Source organism: Alosa pseudoharengus, unplaced genomic scaffold (genome assembly GCF_046254945.1).
Source record: "Alosa pseudoharengus isolate Yale_2024_CS ecotype anadromous, Long Island Sound unplaced genomic scaffold, YU_APseudo_1.1 YU_APseudo_1.1_scf_15, whole genome shotgun sequence".
NCBI classification, from domain to species: Eukaryota; Metazoa; Chordata; class Actinopteri; order Clupeiformes; family Clupeidae; genus Alosa; species Alosa pseudoharengus.
Genome location: NW_027468620.1, coordinates 23,610,650 through 23,623,466, shown reverse-complemented (window position 1 = coordinate 23,623,466; position 12,817 = coordinate 23,610,650).

Here is a 12,817-nt window from a genome sequence, read left to right as displayed (position 1 = left end):
CTAGTTTAGTCAGACACTGCGGTTCATATCCCTAATTTTACCTACACATCAGCATTAGGCCTACTCAGCACTCTGATCAACACTAGTGAGGTGCTAATGTGGGCTTGGCAGTTGTGCCATCAGACTGAAACCCAACCCCAAACCCACAAACAAAAGAACATGTGGTGCACAGCAGAGGTGTGACAACACTGACCAATGTCCCTGAAGCCAGAAACTAGCATTAGAATGGGTATCGATTAGGTTTTAGAAAGAATAATCTTAACTTCACTTGTGACACATGTTGCAGTAACTAGTCTGACGTCCACACTTTTTGGTGGGAATTGAGCCAGAGGAGACTTGCCCAGTTACTCAGATTGTCCAACTCATATTTGTTTATTGTTTGTTTTGATATTGCCTTGGCGCCAGTGAAACGGGAGACATATTGTTTTTCCACACAGAGAACTGAGTTGCCATACACTGACCAATCAAACAGCACTTAGAGCTCAAGGCAACTAAAGAGTAGACCCACATCATGTGTATGATTTAGTCTAAGAGATGTGATTGGGCTCTTTCATAATAGCCGATATTCTCTAAGAGAGTATGAGGCAGCAGAAAAAAAACATGGCTGCTTTGGTCAGCAGACTAGCTAAGTGGAAAAACAGAGCAGCTCTCTTTCCATGTCTACAGTAGCCACACATCTCATTTACATTCCTTTGCCATGCCAGACATATTTAAATGGAAATCTTCTTTTAAATTGTAGAATGGAGAATTCAGAGTGGAAAACTTCCAAATTACAAAAAAATATCCTGTTTAGTAATGGGAATACTCTGGGCGTGAATGCTATTTATGACTCTCACATTATGGCTATCTGTATTGGGGGAAAAAACATGGATCTGTCCTCATATATCATGCATACACACATTCACAAAGGAAACATTTACATGCAGTCACATCTTATGATTCATTGACTGAGTGCTACCAGCTGGAGCCAGCCTTGAGTTTGTAGTTTGTCTAATTGTCCTATCGTGAGGATGATTAAAGTAAGGCGGTGGTTGATTAATGACTCTCTGGCCTTGTGATGATGGGATTGGCTTCTGGCAGCCATGGCCGACCTGTTAAGCTCCTCCAACTGAGCATAACCCATGCAGCAGCCTTTTATGTTTTTCTTTTATCTCATCCCACACTGAGAGAATTTCTATTTTAATATTACTCAGGTAGATGGAGGGGGGGGGGGGGGGGTGGTGTGGGACAAAATCCCTGTAGTATATTATTTAGTTAATAACCTTGGCTGAGATATTTCCTCAGTGTTAGTTGTCATTGGTGGTGGATGAAGCCTAGAGAGGCCAGATTGATTTTGCAAAAACATTCCAAATAATATGGTGTTACTGACCAACATGAAGGGGAACCAGAGGTAGCCCTCAAATTAATGTTTTCATGTACTCTGGGTGCAGCAGGGTACATGTTCAAACCAGCATGTAGGAACATGGTTTACACATAAGGCAGTGTAAACTATAATCTGCTATGTTATGTCACAAAGGATATGTGACAATACCAAAACATATTAACTGTTCCTCCACTGTACACATGTGCAGAAATCCTCACTGTATGAAGGTTATATTGTGTCAACAATGGGTAAACAATGACAAACCTTACTCATTCACAACCACATGTTGGACAACAGTTGGACAAAAACAAACCTACCCAATCATTTTAGACTTATCTTTTCTCATTGTTGAGAATTAGAATTTTCAAGATATTCAAAGCATTTTATTTGATCATCGAAAAAAATATCTATCAACAACACAACATGCTCCTTTGACCACACACTGACTCTGTGTGGTTTTGCTGTGGCGGCACAGCATTCTTTCTTTTATTTTTCTGCAGGGGAGTAGTTTTGAGTAACTTTTAGCCATATACTGATGTTTTAGACCTCAGGTTTTTCAGAGCCCAGGTTTTCCTTGCTCTCTGAAACAAAGGCAGGCAGTAGTAAAATGCCCTCTTAGACATAACATTTTATTATAGGAAATTCTCAAGTTGTCTCCCTTGGTAGCAGTGGGGCATCATTCCCATGTCAAAGTGAAGCTTTTTCTCTGTTTTTGCATTGTGAATTAAACGACCTTGAGTGAGTAAAGGCTAGTGACACATTAGTCACAATGGGAATTCATTGGTCTGATAAGAAACCACCTCCCATTCTTGAAGAAATAATGCATGTCAGCCAAGGGGCAAGAGCAAAGTGTAAATACTGGGAAAGTAATCATTAAAATGGTGCAAACTTTACCCAAACAGTGCTGTCGGACACTCTTAGAACCAACTGAGGACTCAAGATAAACAATAAGCTCATGTTGTCTTGGTCTGAGCTGTCTGATCTTTTTGCCCGGAATACTCATATCCCGAGAATTGTATTAGAATGTTTGATGTTGTTTTTTCATGTCCTTCCAAGATCTCTCATCTGATCTCTAAACTGTCTAACTTTAAATCTGTTCCAACATGTATTCCCTTCAACATGGTGGCCCTCTCAGCTCAGTGTTGTTTCTGGGCCAGTTTTGGCTCTTGTGAGCAGACTTGGTGTTTGCTGTGAGATTTGGCCTGACTTTAACATTGATATCTGAACATCCAGTCACTGTGGCCTTCAGATACCTGACTGTATCTTTATCACAGGATAAAGGATGGTTTGGATAGTTTCATTCAAATGGATAGTTTCATTCAAGATAGTAAACTGTATTTCCTATCAAAATACTTTATTGTATTTTAAAAATACTGCAAAATAATCTCTTTGAGACATCTGTGTGATGTCATAAAAGTGCAGAATGATGGAAGCTAATTGGTGCTGACTTATGCCAAGCAGACACTGTGATGTTGACCTGATTTCAGCCCAGTGTCAGTTGGATCCGACAAACTTTTGACTCAGGTCTGTCCGATTTTTGTTGTGTAGTTTGAGCAGGCTCGCAACTAGAGCCCGCTAATTATTTCAACCAAAATTCTGCCGTGTACACAGCTCATTCAGCATCATTACAGTACAGCAAAAAATGTATACCATTTACCGTACATCAGTGGTTCTCAGTGTAAGGATCAGCAGGGTCCCAGAGTTAAATTAACATTGGGGTACCAAAGGGATCTACTAAAAAGGGGACTACTACAACAGAGGGGACTGGTGGCCAAAGACCAAAGGAGTTTCCTCGGCTCTGATGTATCATCCTTGGGGGGACCTGGGGGAGCTCCCCCTGAAAGAAACTTTATTTTAATGCATCAATCTGGTACACTTTGAAAATAAATTCAGAGGTTGCTTATTTTTATCTATGGATGGACATATTTGTGCTGTAGCATTTTGCGCTTCATTATTTTAACCATGCACACACTGGTGGAACACTTATGATGATACTGCAGTAAGTTCACAACCTCAAAGTATATGTGCTGAATTTCACATTTCAGAAATGGTCAAAAATAGTGTACATTTCAGCACTCCATGAAATTATGCAGAAGTGGTCACTTGTGTTGTTCAGTTAGTTAACCTAAGATAAGCTAGTTATCTTGGTCATTGTAATGGCCATCTATACATGCTGTATCTTCCTTTTTCAGGACAGCCTGGGCTAACCATATCTGGGAAAGTATGATGTGATTTGCATATGTCTTATGTCAAGCTTTATATCAAGAAAAAAACATTGCGTCTCATTACTTTTTTTTCTTCATATTTTTGCATTAATGTCACTAGGAAGGCAAGGTAGCATGCCAGTAGAAATATTCATATAAGTAGGATTGTCTGGAATCTGGCTGGCAATAAGAACCATGATAGTGGGTTGGTACTCTGTGGCTAAGCAATTTACAAAAATGTATAGTTTACATTAAAATACAGTATAATTTCGGCCCAAAGTTGTAGACCATGTAGAAATTTGTTGCAATTTCAAAACCGGATTAGGCCTACTCGGGAACCGCTTATTGTACAGATGCATGCTTTCCTCGTATTAGGTAAGGTCTGCAGTTTATTGTGATATAGGGTTTGTCATGTTTTGAGTGAAGAGTTTGTGAGATATTTCATTCACGTGATATGTGTGATATGTGACGAGTAAGCCTACTCTGAGCAATTTAGTTGAAACTGGACTTGAGATTTTACTGGGGCACAGCAGTTCAGTATGGGCACGTAATTTATGTCAAAACCGCACTCCTGATCCGGGTCACGGCGCCAATGTCTTGTGTTGATTTGCACTCTCGCAATGCAAACAGCAACACCTTGGATTCGAGAGTCGAGCGTGCTAACAATCGAGCTAAAAGCCCAGGCTGCTGGCACAATTAGCACAACTCTTAAGGTGTTGGAAAGGAAGTTAACATACACAACATACATACTGCACAGATATGTACCAGCTACAGTAACACAACTGGAATATAAGCAGACATTCCTCATTTTGGCCAATTTGTCCTCACTTTATAAATTGTCCTCCTTTTCAGAGTCTGGTTGGTGGTCACCCTAGTTCTGCTACACTGTAGCACACAGCCTTTACTTTTAAACATAATTATGACTATCAACTGGTCATATTTCTGCACAGAACCACTCACAAGAAGTGGAAAAAATAGTCGTCCATTTTATTCTCTAGCTGGGTCGCGGTTGGTTGTGCTAAAAGGCAATAATCCCTTAAATTATTACTTATGGCAAGTTTTCTGCAAATGAATGACAGATTGATACTTACAAAATATAACCATCAACACATTTAAGGCATCTTGCTGTGAAAAAAGATGGCAATTACAAAGCATGATTATCACACATAGTATGACCTGTGTTATTTGACTGCCCCGTGAGATATCATGGTGAATAATATAACCTATGATTGAGGGGCCCTATTAAGACATATCATATAACATAACCTATAATATTTCACTGAGGGGACCTATTCCAATTTCAGTGCTCGAGAACATACTAGTGAATTCATGCAGAGGCTTGGGCTTCAGGGATCCCTGAACACTTGGGCCCCTGGGCCTGTTAGGCCTGTTCAGTAATCCATCCCTGCTCATAAATTTGCCTGTTTAGAACTACTAAACCGTTTTGGAATTTCGGGTGTGTGATATTCCCTATGTAGCCTTAATCAAGTTTTTATAGCCTAAATGTTTGGGATAAAAAACCTGATTTACAAAGTGATTCCATGCCCCCTTGAAAAAAATATTTTGAGTGTTTTCAAAGTACAGAAATACAGTATAATTTATTTTGATAAACTTTAAAAAGAGGGTATTTGGTATTTTATTTTAAAATAGACTACTTCCTGATGTATTTTTGTCAATCCCTGTATGTATTGGAACACATAAACAAAATGTAATCAAGTAATCTTCGAGAATGTAACTATAATCTGATTACACATTTTTTATGTAATCTGGTCTGATTATAGTTACTTATTTTTGTAATCTGATTACGAAATCCAGATTACTGGTAATCAGTTACTATCCAACCCTGATTATGACCAACATTCACCGCCATTTATTAGATTGCAAATTGTGACCAGCTCAGGCATGAAAATCCAGTGTGTTATTACTGGTCAAAAATAGTGTACATTTCAGCACTCCATGAAATTATGCAGAAGTGGTCACTTGTGTTGTTCAGTTAGTTAACCTAAGATAAGCTAGTTATCTTGGTCATTGTAATGGCCATCTATACATGCTGTATCTTCCTTTTTCAGGACAGCCTGGGCTAACCATATCTGGGAAAGTATGATGTGATTTGCATATGTCTTATGTCAAGCTTTATATCAAGAAAAAAACATTGCGTCTCATTACTTTTTTTTCTTCATATTTTTGCATTAATGTCACTAGGAAGGCAAGGTAGCATGCCAGTAGAAATATTCATGTAAGTAGGATTGTCTGGAATCTGGCTGGCAATAAGAACCATGATAGTGGGTTGGTACTCTGTGGCTAAGCAATTTACAAAAATGTATAGTTTACATTAAAATACAGTATAATTTCGGCCCAAAGTTGTAGACCATGTAGAAATTTGTTGCAATTTCAAAACCGGATTAGGCCTACTCGGGAACCGCTTATTGTACAGATGCATGCTTTCCTCGTATTAGGTAAGGTCTGCAGTTTATTGTGATATAGGGTTTGTCATGTTTTGAGTGAAGAGTTTGTGAGATATTTCATTCACGTGATATGTGTGATATGTGACGAGTAAGCCTACTCTGAGCAATTTAGTTGAAACTGGACTTGAGATTTTACTGGGGCACAGCAGTTCAGTATGGGCACGTAATTTATGTCAAAACCGCACTCCTGATCCGGGTCACGGCGCCAATGTCTTGTGTTGATTTGCACTCTCGCAATGCAAACAGCAACACCTTGGATTCGAGAGTCGAGCGTGCTAACAATCGAGCTAAAAGCCCAGGCTGCTGGCACAATTAGCACAACTCTTAAGGTGTTGGAAAGGAAGTTAACATACACAACATACATACTGCACAGATATGTACCAGCTACAGTAACACAACTGGAATATAAGCAGACATTCCTCATTTTGGCCAATTTGTCCTCACTTTATAAATTGTCCTCCTTTTCAGAGTCTGGTTGGTGGTCACCCTAGTTCTGCTACACTGTAGCACACAGCCTTTACTTTTAAACATAATTATGACTATCAACTGGTCATATTTCTGCACAGAACCACTCACAAGAAGTGGAAAAAATAGTCGTCCATTTTATTCTCTAGCTGGGTCGCGGTTGGTTGTGCTAAAAGGCAATAATCCCTTAAATTATTACTTATGGCAAGTTTTCTGCAAATGAATGACAGATTGATACTTACAAAATATAACCATCAACACATTTAAGGCATCTTGCTGTGAAAAAAGATGGCAATTACAAAGCATGATTATCACACATAGTATGACCTGTGTTATTTGACTGCCCCGTGAGATATCATGGTGAATAATATAACCTATGATTGAGGGGCCCTATTAAGACATATCATATAACATAACCTATAATATTTCACTGAGGGGACCTATTCCAATTTCAGTGCTCGAGAACATACTAGTGAATTCATGCAGAGGCTTGGGCTTCAGGGATCCCTGAACACTTGGGCCCCTGGGCCTGTTAGGCCTGTTCAGTAATCCATCCCTGCTCATAAATTTGCCTGTTTAGAACTACTAAACCGTTTTGGAATTTCGGGTGTGTGATATTCCCTATGTAGCCTTAATCAAGTTTTTATAGCCTAAATGTTTGGGATAAAAAACCTGATTTACAAAGTGATTCCATGCCCCCTTGAAAAAAATATTTTGAGTGTTTTCAAAGTACAGAAATACAGTATAATTTATTTTGATAAACTTTAAAAAGAGGGTATTTGGTATTTTATTTTAAAATAGACTACTTCCTGATGTATTTTTGTCAATCCCTGTATGTATTGGAACACATAAACAAAATGTAATCAAGTAATCTTCGAGAATGTAACTATAATCTGATTACACATTTTTTATGTAATCTGGTCTGATTATAGTTACTTATTTTTGTAATCTGATTACGAAATCCAGATTACTGGTAATCAGTTACTATCCAACCCTGATTATGACCAACATTCACCGCCATTTATTAGATTGCAAATTGTGACCAGCTCAGGCATGAAAATCCAGTGTGTTATTACTGAACAGTTCTAAAACATAGGTTTGCCTCAGTCCTACTTCTTTTTCCTCTTCTCTCATAGTCATGTGCTCCTAAACATATTGCCTTCAACTGCTTCAGTTATATCCTCAAAGTGACAAAATCAGCCTCCTTTTCATCCTACTTAGCACGTATTTCCCTCAACCTCAGTGACCTTGGAACAGTATGCCAAGTCAATATTTCCGTGGACGTAGTGCAAAGTTAAGCCATGGTGTGAAGTATGGGGGGGGGGGGGCGTATTGTGTATTTTTTAAATTGCATAGCTGTTTTGTCGACAGGGGCATGGCAGGGCAACACACATGTAGGCCTACATACACACATACATTCTCTCAAATGTCATTGCATAATTCACACTCTGCCTTTAGCTCCTCTGTTAACCAGCTATGTTAAAGTGGCTGGGCTGTTTGAAAATCAACCATAATTCAATCAAAGCTAACTGCATATTTTATGTCACTCAACAATCCAGTTATTTAAAATCCCCTCAGACCAGCTCTTCATTCAACTGAGGGAAATTTGGAAAGTTATTGAAATGGCAAGAAGTGGGTTATAGGCACCACAGAATACAATGGAAAAAGAAACTTTGTGGTTTTCCTTAGGACAGTACGTAAGAAGAGCAGGGGGACATTTTTCTACACATCTTGGGAACCCCAACTTCTGGGTGAATATATAATGACCTTTATGATCATTATAACTTCATGGCTTTGATGTACCATTTCATCACTTTCAGTAGTCTTTCTATCTTTGTTTTATAAACAACAACAACAGTAAAAACATATTTTTGTGATGATTTTGTATTATTATCCATTCTCATCTATTTCCTAGAAGCTTCACTGTAAAATGCCTTTGCTAGGTTAATAGTAGGATCAGTACTTTCAATCTGCTGGTTGGAATTCTAAACAGTATGTGGAAGTCAATGGCAGTGCCATGCTTCTCCCTCCTAAATATTTTAGGCCATTGTGTTATCACTCGGTTTGGTGCTGTGCTGATATTCAATAACGTTTAGAGCAGTGTTTTTCAACCACTGTGCCGGGGGCACACTAGTGTGCCGTGAGAGATCAGGTGTGCCGCAGAAAATTACCCAAATGTCACTCACTGGTCCAGGAAAGCAACTGTTGCTTCAAATAATTTATAACCACATGCTCTCATTGATTGTATGATTGCACTATTTGTGGTATGCAGGCATTGTACAACGGGGGCCCCATATCCAGTATTCACAGAATAAGGCCATATCTGTATTATTTGAAATTGTAGGCTAAAGTATGTTTATTTTTTCTTCACACAGGATGTTAGTGTGCCGTGGGACATTTTAAGTGTCAAAAGTGTGCCGTGGCACAAAAAAGGTTGAAAAACACTGGTTTAGATTGCACAAGTCTATGTTTTGTCCTCAGTGTAATCCATTTCCATGGAGACTAAAGCAGTAGGGGCGCATAGTCAGAAAGAAAGGAGCTGCTTAAATAAATATTCTCACTAGAGTTACATACACATTGGCTTTACAATGGCTTCTTTCAAGACATTACCAGGCCTATATTATGTTGCTCTCTGAAATCGTCTGAGCACACCTGAGTCAGAATAGCTGTTGAATTGAGAACTGATAAGGAGATAACGATCTCTGTAGTCTGAAGGCGTTCAAAATGTGAGCCCACAACGCTTCTAAAGAGGTGGTAGCACAACAACAAACAGGGCTCACTGCTTTTCCACCAATGCTCAGGAGCCCTGTCACTCTAATTGGCTTTAACTGCGGAGCATCTGGGTAAATTTCCATTATGGTACTCAGGGCTGTTCCAAGCCATGCACCGAGTGGCGAAAGTGCTTTTGCCATTTCTCACCATGAAATCAATAAATAATGATTGCAGATCAGTTTAATGTAAATGCTTCTTGTTTCCTGGAGGAGACAGCCTGCATCTGTGAGGACAGAGAAAAGCTATTCTAATGGAGCAATAAAAGGTTGCTGGCGCATAATTTTCCGTATATCAATAAATCCAACTAAGCTTACTTCACGTAAAACAATCTGCATTTGCCAATATCTAGCCTCGAAATAATCAGAGTGGGAGGCTATCCGCTAATATGCGCCAGGCCAGTCCTGTGATGGACATGACAATACCTGGAGCACAATTATAAGCTTTCTGGGACCGGGTCTGACCGGGACTTAGGAACTTGGGGCAGGAGGAAGTGTGGGTCGGGTTACACAGTGCCACCAGAGCAGTGCGGAACATCCGTCATGTTTCTGCACCCTGGTCTTGTCATCGCTTATCAATTATGCACTCTGTCATGATGCCCATCAACGTGCCCCCTGGCCTCTCGTTCGCTTCGTCGTTACAGTAGGTTGCCAGAAACGGCGGGTGATCCAGCAAGTGACCGTGAGGCTGTACTGTATAAGTATAAATACTTTTTTGATCCCGTGAGGGAAATTTGGTCTCTGCATTTAACCCAATCGGTGAATTAGTGAAACACAAACAGCACACAGTGAACACACAGTGAGGTGAAGCACACACTAATCCCAGCGCAGTGCGGCGCTCGGGTAGCAGTGAGGGGTTAGGTGCCTTGCTCAAGGGCACTTCAGCCGCGGCCCACTGGTCGGGGCTCGAACCGGCAACCCTCCGGTTACAAGTCCAGAGTGCTAACCAGTGGGCCACGGCTGCCCCAAAACTGAAGGTGAGCAGTGTGTGAACTCATGCACACTTAGTTGAGCAGGGCCCTTCTAAAGTCCATTAAACATGAGGTTGCATGGAGGGGGATGGTGGACAGAGGACAGGCCTGTCACAAGCAGCTGACTCCAAGCTGCTGATGACATTGGTCTGAGCCCGAAAGGTGTCCCGTACCAGTGGCTGTTGTTTGACGGGTTCAATGACCTGAGCAGGATAGGGGCTTCTCTCTCATGCCTGTGTGTGCCACTGCATGATATCGCCCAGCACACAATTTGCAAGTCCTTTTTAGATCACTATCATGCTAACGCACTAGTTTCATTACAGGGGTGCAACTGCATATAAATATTCTACTATAACTTCACAGAAGCATCTACTGGATGGTTGTTTGAACATCAGCATTAAAATGAAGCATAAATATGACTTGTCCCCCTGTTTTAAAGGGACACCAGGCAAGCCTGATGCTTTTTCTCTACGAAACTCCCCCTCGCTCGGTCTGAAGCTCTTTTCCTTTTCTTTGCGTCTTCCGTCAAGGGTTTTCGCTGCTTCTTCGCCGGCTCTGCCATTATACACCCATTTGCAACAATCTCTAGCGTTTCCTTAGCCTGCCTCTGTGCTGTAAACTGATCCTGCTTCGGTCGGTGGGTAGGATACACCGAACTTGCAAGTGGGATATTCTTTCTACAGGCAGTAGGGGCGGGCGAGAGAGCCTTCATTCGCCCTGTAATAAGTCATTTAACCATACAGTATACCGACTTACGAAGATGATTAATTAACACGAAAACGTTGCCTGGTGTCCCTTTAAGATGATTCAGTGGTGGTTGAAGTGTTGTGGCACTGTAGGGTATGGTCAGGAAACACAATCAAGCTCAACATAGTGTAGATTCCAATGGGCTTAGTTTGCATCTTGTTCTCAGACACCAACAAGCCAGCCTGCAAGAGTCACACAAACCCCAATGAGTGACAATGAGTCACCGTAAAGGAAGTTATAGGCGTGCAAGGTTTTCTGGGGAAATGGGAGGATGTGTCAATGTCAGAGAGGTTTGCGTGTGGTTGGGTCTACAGAGAAATGTTGAGGAAGTGTGCAAAATAGAAGTAGACCATGTGCTATGACATCTTGCGTGCACCCAACCTTGAATCCTGGATGCAAGTATAGTTTCTAAAGGAGATGTATGGCAGGCCGACCACGTGTTAACCTCAGGCCAAAAGCTCAGTGGGTAGCCTAATTGCACCACGTTCAGGAGGCAAATGTTACTGGTCATGGGAGAGTATGCGGTACAGAGTTTGAAACATTACCTTAACTAGCTCGCCACTCCCTCTCGTGCAATTGAAACTCCTAAACTCGCATCGTTGGTGATTGGATGGAACAATTTGTTATGTTTTTATGGTCCAGGCCGTTTTTGGAACCTGGGGGGTATTCCAAGAATGTAGTTTAGTGACAAACCTGGGTAAGTTAACTCAGAGTAAGTGATACATCCTACAACAAGAGCCCTATTGTTTTGTAAGGAGAATGAAGCCATACAGCTCTTCTAATGGGAGGTTTACCACTTTATTCTCAGTTAACTTACTCAGGTTTGTCATTAAACCATGTACTTGAAATACCCCCCTGGGCTGTCCACAAGAACTGTGTTTTTTTGTTTGGTCTTTTTTACAGTGTACAGGGCACAGGCAGCTAGCGGATTTCTAGGCCAAGTATACTTGCGTATACAAGGAAGTTGGTCTCTGCATTTATCCCATCCGTGAATTAGTAAACACAGAGCACACAGTGAACACACAGTGAGGTGAAGCACACACTAACCAGGAGCAGTGAGCTACCTTGCTACAGCGGCACTCAGGGAGCAGTGAGGGGTTAGGTGCCTTGCTCAAGGGCACGTCAGCCGTGGATATGGGCATGGTAGAGCAGTGCTCAACCACTTCCCCCACCCATATTTTTCCTACTGGTCAGGGATCGAACCAGCAACCCTTCGGTTACAAGCCCGAAGCCCTAACCTGTAGGCCACGGCTGCCCCAAACACATACATGCTCGCCGGGCGCGTTATCAGGTGCCATGTGTTTGCACCAAATGATTTGGTATATTTCCTACATTTTTATTTCCATTTCCAGTTTTCCCATTTCATTTAACATTTCAAGTCTATTTGTTTCAGTTCCCAGTTAAAAGGTTTAACAGTGGCTTGGAAAGTTTCTTAGACCAACTGACCTTTTCATTTGACTAATGTCACAGAATATCCCTTTTAATTAAAAAACACAAATGAGAAAATCAGACATCTTTACCATGGTATGAACTTTCTTTCTGTCTGTCATAAGTTGTAATGGACATCCTAACACAGGGGTCTCAAACTCAAATGAGCTGGGGGCCACTTCTGCCAACGTCATCTGATTGGAGGGCCCCGTCAGTGTTAAAGAATAATACAAAAAAGAATGGCTATTTCCTAAAATGCAATGTTTTTTTTTTTTCAAATACTGTATTTTCAAATTCAAAACTGCAAACAGAAAGTGCAAGTCTTTTTATCTATTTTTAGACACCTGTGCTATAAAATAATGATAAAATAAATATAAATACAAATTATGAAAAGAAACAAAAAAGC